Source organism: Lactuca sativa, chromosome 7 (genome assembly GCF_002870075.4).
Source record: "Lactuca sativa cultivar Salinas chromosome 7, Lsat_Salinas_v11, whole genome shotgun sequence".
In the NCBI taxonomy this organism is placed as follows: domain Eukaryota; kingdom Viridiplantae; phylum Streptophyta; class Magnoliopsida; order Asterales; family Asteraceae; genus Lactuca; species Lactuca sativa.
In genome coordinates this window covers 66219563-66227698 of record NC_056629.2, presented here as the reverse complement: position 1 = coordinate 66227698, position 8136 = coordinate 66219563, and the positions used below count along the sequence as shown (strand labels likewise).

General features: G+C 32.2%; 1 pseudogene; it reads right to left on the bottom strand.

The window, feature by feature from the left end:
• Nucleotides 1-3572: 3572 nt before the first annotated feature.
• LOC111882232 (ATP-dependent DNA helicase pfh1-like) lies at nucleotides 3573-7015 on the bottom strand (annotated as a pseudogene).
• Between the last annotated feature and the right edge of the window lie 1121 nt (nucleotides 7016-8136).

The window sequence follows — 8136 nt, the reverse complement described above, 5'->3', positions numbered from 1 at the left end:
GAACCGAAAGTCACCCACTTTGACGTCTTCCCGTCCATTTTATTCTGCGCCTCCGGTTAGTCTCTCTACCTTAGAACAAGCCTGATCAAGAAAAATTGAGGTTGTTGTTGAGATGTTTCAACTTGCAACCAAAAACAATCCACACCCCCTTAAACCGAACCACGTTCCCGCTGTGTCTGCCCCACAGCGAAAGGCTACGGTTTTCTTGAAACCGGCACCGTCTTCACCTCGCTCTGATACCAAATATAAGACCAAAGGTAATTAAACAACGGAAGTTACTTGCTGTCAAAGCTTTATTAATAAGCTAAACTAATTTCTAAATACAATTAAGAAAAAGACACGTCCTATATTTATACTAAAACACAAGGTGTTTGACTCAACACACAAGCTAGGAATAAACTCAATAAAAGGAAACTTTCCAATTTTACCCTTGAAACAAGAAAACATTTTTTGAACTCCCTAAACCGATTAACCCAACATTGAACGTACATTTTGGCACCTGTATGAAGGCTGATTCATGTAATTTACTCTTTTTCTTATGATTTTTAATATGTTTGTAAAGACACAAAAACCCCCACCCCCAATGTATCCTTATGTTAATCCAAATGAGAAATGGGATAGTGCGATACCCATCCTTGGTATGAGATTGTATGACCTTAAAAGAACGTAAACCGATGCTAAGCAATTATGTTGGTTTTAACGGGTAAAACTATGTTATGAAAATTAACAAAAGTATATTGTTAGATAAGTGTTATAAAAATGAAAAGAAAGCGGTCTCATGTCCTTTTAGATTATAGACAAATTGGATTAATAGAAAAAAAATATTTCTAAATTAAGTCCTTGATTGTACAACATAATTAGGCTAGAACCTTCAATATCCGGTTGGTTAACACATATTCATTGATGAGAAAGCAAATTGTTAATCACATTTTGTAGAATCCCAAAATAATTCACAAAAAACAGCATTCGAAGTTATAAAGATATTCAACATAAAGGTTAATGTTGGAACTTAAGTTCACATTATAAAAAATTAAGAAGTTATGGTCATGAGATTTTGAGGTTTAATCTAAGTTCTAGTGTAAAGTTAGATGTATATATTATGTCAGATTCCACGTGTTATTTTTAATACCATTGAAATAAACCATTTAATTTTTTGTGCGAATCAATCATACTTTTCACTACACAATTGTTAAAACCATCTTGAAAAAAAAAATGATTGCCCGGTATAGGTTTCTCGCTATTATATATGTAGCTAATTTTGGATGATGGAATTTGTGAGAGTAAAATGTATATTTGATCTTTTTCTATGTCCCGAAAAGGAGACTACAAATTGTGTACAAACTTTTCTAAATGACAACCAAGTTAAAAGCCAAACTATTGTCCTAGGATTCAACACTAATCTTACCATTAATAGACCACAATCTTGATGCATTAAATGGTTTGAGTCTAAACTTCTATCCACAAAGGTGTGTTTTCTTGGTTATTCTAAAAAGTTAACGATAAATAAATAAAGAAAGAGAATCATGACCTTAAACATACATGAAGGTATTATAGTGCCAAAGTTAACTCCATTGATGATAAGATCATAGACCTTTACAAGACTAATGAAATTCTAAAAATAAATAATTATTTTGTAAACTAAGAAGAAAACGTGAAAATCATTTGAACAAATAATAATTCTTTTATACTTGCACAAAAACAATACATATGTGCAAACCCAGAGATGAGGCCATAAGTCATAGCAAGGCATTGCCAGGAACTTTGCACAAACAACAATCTAAAATTTGAGCTAACCCTCTAAAACACTTTTGGGAGAAATTGTTTATCTTGTTTTCATTCTCTCACACATTTTGAGTCAGCCAAACAAACTACAATGATCCTTTAAAAAGCTCTTGTCCACCGCAAGCATATAGCATTGATAACAATTCCAAAAGCCAAGCCAAGACCTCCAAAGATCGCTTATAAAAGAATGTGCACGGTGTTGACAACGTTATGAATAGGTAGTCTAATCCACATGCTATTTTTAATACTAACACCCAATTTGGTCATCTAAGTTCCATTGGGCATATATTCATCCACAATTATTATCTTGTCAACTTGGAAAGCATCTCAATTTCAGTCGGGTACCTTTGGTTACAGGTTACAACTAAAAAAATTCTAGGCACTAAAAATATGAGGTTATTACACCTTTCCAAATCCACTTAACTAAATCTTATACACTCCGAATTTGATGGAGAATAACGTTTCAACCCTTAACAGCCGATTTGTAAGACTTGCACGTATTATCATAAACAAGGATCATCTCTTTGTTTTAATCACAATAATCAATCAAAGAAAGCAACTCTTTTATATCAATATAAACTTAATACTACTTACCAAATTATACTTCTTTGAAGATTATAACTAAATCCCGTATACACTTTCCCAAATCCTGTGTATACTTTCCCAAATCCTTGCTTTCACATCTTAACAACAATTAACCTTTTTATGAAGGTGGTCTAATCCACATAAAACACGCATCTGTAGTTGCACATGAGTTCCACCTGTATACACCTTCCCAGATCTACCTTTTCCAATAATCAATTCGGATTGAATCTGGAAGAAAGAAAATAGCTGCGTTGAAATCGATGATGAAAGATCATCACCCTCACCAATTGCAGAGTACATTATCCTGTTTAACAAACCAGATCAGTAATGAATTCTTTGAGAATAACGTTTAGCTATCCAGATCTGTAACGAGTTTTTCTCTTTTTTTGGAATGACGTATAAGAAGCATGTACCAGATAGATATAAAATAGGGGTAATTGATGACACTATCATTTAGGGTTTATAAAACTCAAGTATCGAACAAGGCTTATAAAAGTCAAATTGAAAGCCCAATCAAAGATGAAAGATGGATCAAAAGAAAAGAAAAAAAAACAGCCGAATTCGAATCAACTGATTAAAAGTATCCAAAAAGGGAAGTATTGATATTTAAAGGTACTATGGGCTTCTATTACTACCAAAACAAGGAGAATTTCTTTAAATATCAAAATATGCATCATAATTTTTATATATTATATTAGGTTACAACTAATATAATTTAAAAACAAATTTATATTATTAATAAGGGTTAAGATTGTCAATCCTTTTGTATTGATTATTTAAAATTAAAATTAATATAAATTTGTAAAAAAGTATGTAAATTTGAATATATGTTAAATAGAAACGCAATCAATCCATCGAAAGTTAAATATGAAGATAACTAAAATGCATTTTTGAATATGTGAATGATTTATGAAGTGTGAGGGCAAATCATTATTTTTTGTAATGAGGGAGCAATCAAGAAACACCATGTGACGTCTATTAAAGTCTGAAAATCAAATATTGAAACAAACTAAATATTATGGATTACAATGCTATATAAAGAATAAATTATTTTAAAAAAAATGTTACAAAAAAATAGAAAAAAACACAATTGTTAAAAGTTAATGGGTACAAAGCATTTATAAATTCCTAAAAACTTCCTTATACACAACATTTGAAGTTTTGTTTGTAAGTCTACCATCCTTATCTAAAATTAACAATTTCAATCATTCTCTACTTTGAACTATAGATAAGGCAACATACAGTTGTCCATGTGAAAAAACAAGATCCTTGAGATACAGACCAACCTTTGATAACGACTGCCCCTAACTTTTATTAATTGTCATTGCAAAACATACAACGAATGGAAATTGTCTTCTTTGAAATTTGAATGGAATTTTTTTTTTCAGATGGACTTAAAGGCATTCTTGGAATAAATGTTTGCTTTCCAATATTAGTTCAAGATATGATAATTGCCTCAATAACACGTTTGCCCAGAGATTTCACTTGTAGTCTAGTGTCGTTACATAATCCATTTTTCTGATCAATGTTTCTTAGTAACATAACTGGAACACCGACTTTTAGAATTAACTTGTGATTGGCAAACCTGATACTTTAAGACCATTTAAAATGTCCGGGGAGTATAAATTGGGATCAAATTGATCATGAACAAACTTTGATTGACAAAGAGTATCTGAACTTAAATATTCTACTTCGTCTCCGGGAAACAATGCTAGCAAACGATCATTGATTTGTTGGACAACTTCATTTTTTGGAGCTAGTATAGCTCTTTCTTGAAAATAACTCGTACCGTTGAATTTTTCCAAGATTGAAGGATATACAAACTCAATTAATGAACCTATAGGATCATGTGGATCATTAATGAGAATATCATCCGGAACATCAATAATCGCTTCACCATCGTTCAAACCACTAACTTTTCCTTCTCCTATGTCCAAAAGCCAGTTTGAAAAATTATGTATTTTTCGAATATCAGATGGATCCTTTCAAACGGTTAGTCTCATGTTTTTTTGTTAATCTATGGACTTTGCATTGTTGCCATATATATGAAGAGCTTAAAGAAGCATTAACGATATTTTGTCTGCTACCTCCTTGAACAACAGGTAGAATCTGTCTGAAGTCTCCTCCAAAAACAATCGCTTTCCCTCCAAATGGAATATTTGAGTTGGTAGACTTATCAAACTTACATACATCTCTCAGAGCTCGATCTAAAGCTTCAAATGCATGTTTGTGGACCATAGGTGTTTCATCCCAGATAATCAATGAGTTTTTTCTTACTAATCTGCCGAGTTCACTATCAGGCGGTATCTTACAAACAGAATACTCCGTAAGATTCAACGGAATTATAAACCGAGAGTGTGATGTCCTACCTCCAGGCAATAATAAAGATGCAATACCACTTGAAGCAACATTTAAAACTATATCACCATTACATCTAATTGTTGCAGATAACGTCTTCCAAAGAAAGGTTTTGTCTGTTCCACCATATCCATAAACAAAAAACACACCTCCTTTATTATCATTGACTGTAGTCATGATATCAAGAAAAATATTGTGTTGCTCGTTTGTTAATGCATGAAACATACTATCAAACTCTTTCTTTAAAAGCGGTATGTCATACTCTAGCTCCTCCATGATAAGTCGATTTGTTGAAGAAGAAACTGTATCGGAATCAGGGTAAGGCATTTGTTTATAATTTTTAAGACTGGTGTTGTTATGAAGTAATTTGTTCGACTCGAACAAAGTCAGGTTTTTGAGTTGATCCTCATTGAGTGATAAACCTGTATAAAATGAACAATATGTCAAAAAGAAATAATATTAAACAGTTTAATGGTAATAAAAAAAATATACCGTGCATATTGAAAATATATAATATCCGTTTTTACAAATAATGATAGGAAATTATAATACGTGGAGACTTTAATCTACGTTGTTGGTTGTAAAGAATACCATCCGACAAGTGTTGCCATGTATTTTCCCAAACAAACTCTAGTCTACCCAAACTGTTAGACATTAACATTGTAGCAAATAAGAAACGAAGATAAAAACCAGTTCCTGAATGACTTGCTTCCTTAATTGCATCAATGTATTCTTTGTCGTCGTCTAAGAGGCCCAAAGCATAACATGCATCTCGAAAAGTAGGAAATTCTTCACCGTTTACCGTGCGAATTTCTTCAAATGATTTTGGACCTTTCACGTTATTTAAAAGAATCCGTAAGAAGTAGACTTCGCCAAGTTTAGGTGAAACAGAGTCAATCCTTCCTATTGAACGTCCAATTTTCTTTGGCTTCCATAACCTATCATCAGCTTTCCAAACAAACTTTGTAGTAAATTCAACATATGTAAGTTTTCGTGCATCTTTATTAATTGTGTTACATTCCATCCAAGATGTGAACATAGAAGCAGCAACTGAAGGTTGTTCAAGAACATCGTCAATATCATCGTCTGCAGCATATATGACTTGTTGTTGATCAGGAAGATGAAAAGGTAGTCGCATTACAGAAGGATATCGGTAATGAACATCATATTTAAATATTCGCCATGATGCTTCACATGCAGATATATATCTACAATCATAACAATATTTTATTTCATCGACAACCTTTTCGTGATTAGAATCAGCGTTGATGTCAACAACAATTGTAGCTCTATCTGGATCTTTGTTTATATATTTAAACAGATACTTTATGGAAGATCCCTAATTGCACCATTCAACATTAATGTGTGCCTGATATCTTTCCAACAGATATTTGTTATATGGAACAACATTTCTGTTGTCTAACTTGACACCTGATTTTTCGACAAAATATCCATTGTTTCTTCTCATATATAAGGGATAACCGTTGACATCAACCGAAGAATGATCACAGAATTGCTTTGGAAAATTTTTCGAACATTGCTTGTCAACCATGCATGGACAATTTATATTTTCAGCTCCACAAGGACCATGTATCATGAATTCACTTATAAGTGAATACAATTCTGGATCTTCATTTATATTTGGAATCTCAGCAGAAATAATCAGATCAATATATTCAACAGTAGGCCGCTTGGAGTCAGCATGCATAAACAGACAAATATGACTATGTGGCAAACCTTTTTTTTGAAATTCAATTGTATAGACCACTGCAAATTAATTTTATAAATAAGATAATCTTTGTACTGGATGAAATATATTTGCAAATAACAAAAGATATTAACAAACTAAATAATCATTATAAAAAAATTAGAAATAAATACAACTTTTAATACCTCCTTGAACAATGCCGAAAATTTTACTTTCCCGTATGTCTTTAATCAAAGCATCGAGCTTTATTTTGAATAACCTACATAAGATATCAGGTCTATCTTCTGGATGTAGTGAAGTGTTATGAAGAAACCTTTTAACTTCAGGCCATTTTGGATTACATGTAAAGGTTATGAAAAAATCAGGATATCCAAACCATTTACATAAGGACATGGCATCAAGGTAGTTTTGCGTCATATAACGTGCACCACCAGTGAATGAAGAAGGTAAGATTACACGTTGTCCAATGTTGGATATATCTTTATCCCCTAGGTCCTGTTGATTACGTAAATTTTCATAAGACGCACATCTAAGAATTTGTTGTTTGCTCCTTATGAAATGTAATCTCCCACTTTCAATCATAGTATAAGCATCAACCAAAAACTATTGGAACAACCTTTTTGAATTAAGAATTAGTGAAAAATATTGATCCCTGTCTTGTATTCTATAAGAAAAAAAACTCTCTCATTGTACAGTTGGGCCTCTTGTTGTTGCTTATTGGTGTAATACCTCGATGTGGTATGTCAACCCTATAACCATCATCACCATATGGAAACGTTAGTGGATACTGAAGAGGAAGGTATGATGGATGTAATTCACTAATACGCCGTAGAGAACCTGATGAAGTTTAAACAACAATATCTCTATTATCAATTGAATCACTAATATCTCCAACAATTAAAGCGGCAACCTCAGAAGCAGATGGTAGGTTGTATATCCTTCCATCTTGGTCCCTTCTTCCAATAAGTCTCAACTTGATATCAACATGAGGGTTTTGATGAAAACAATCCCTAACCATTCTATAAGACTGAACCAAGACATTATTTGAATCTAACATCAACTTCAAATCTTGTATAATATCATTATCAAGGACAGAAGAATTTGATGTAGATCGTTGATTCTCTCCACTGCAAGTAACATGAACATATAAACATAAGATAAATAAATAATATAATGTTGATGAATAAGATATCTATTAATGTGATAATTGTGAAAAGTGTACCCAAAACATGTTCGTCTATTTACGATCTCATTATCAGTATCGTATATGTACAACTGAGAGAATTTTGGTTTTAACCCCTATTCCGGTAAAAGGATTCCGATACTATGATAATTTTGACCGCTAAGTCTAAAAATGTATGGATCATTTCCTCTATTGATTGAGGAATCAATCTTTCCACCCATTGACGTAAAAAGAAAACATAGAATTGTAAGAACAAATGTTCTTCATGAAGTGTTTGCTTTTAGAATCTCCCGATGTAAAAAGATGGGCATAACTTGAAGATGCATTCTTTAAAGCTGGTAGTTTAACTTTGCCATAACCACAACATAAAGAATAATTTTGATTCTCCTTTTTTTTTAACATATGATAGATTCATCTTTCCATAATTTTGCAAAACATGTTTGGCATACAACAATCTGATCACCATGATCCAAATAATCTGTCAATTAAGGTTGACATAAAAATGTTAATCATGTAAGTT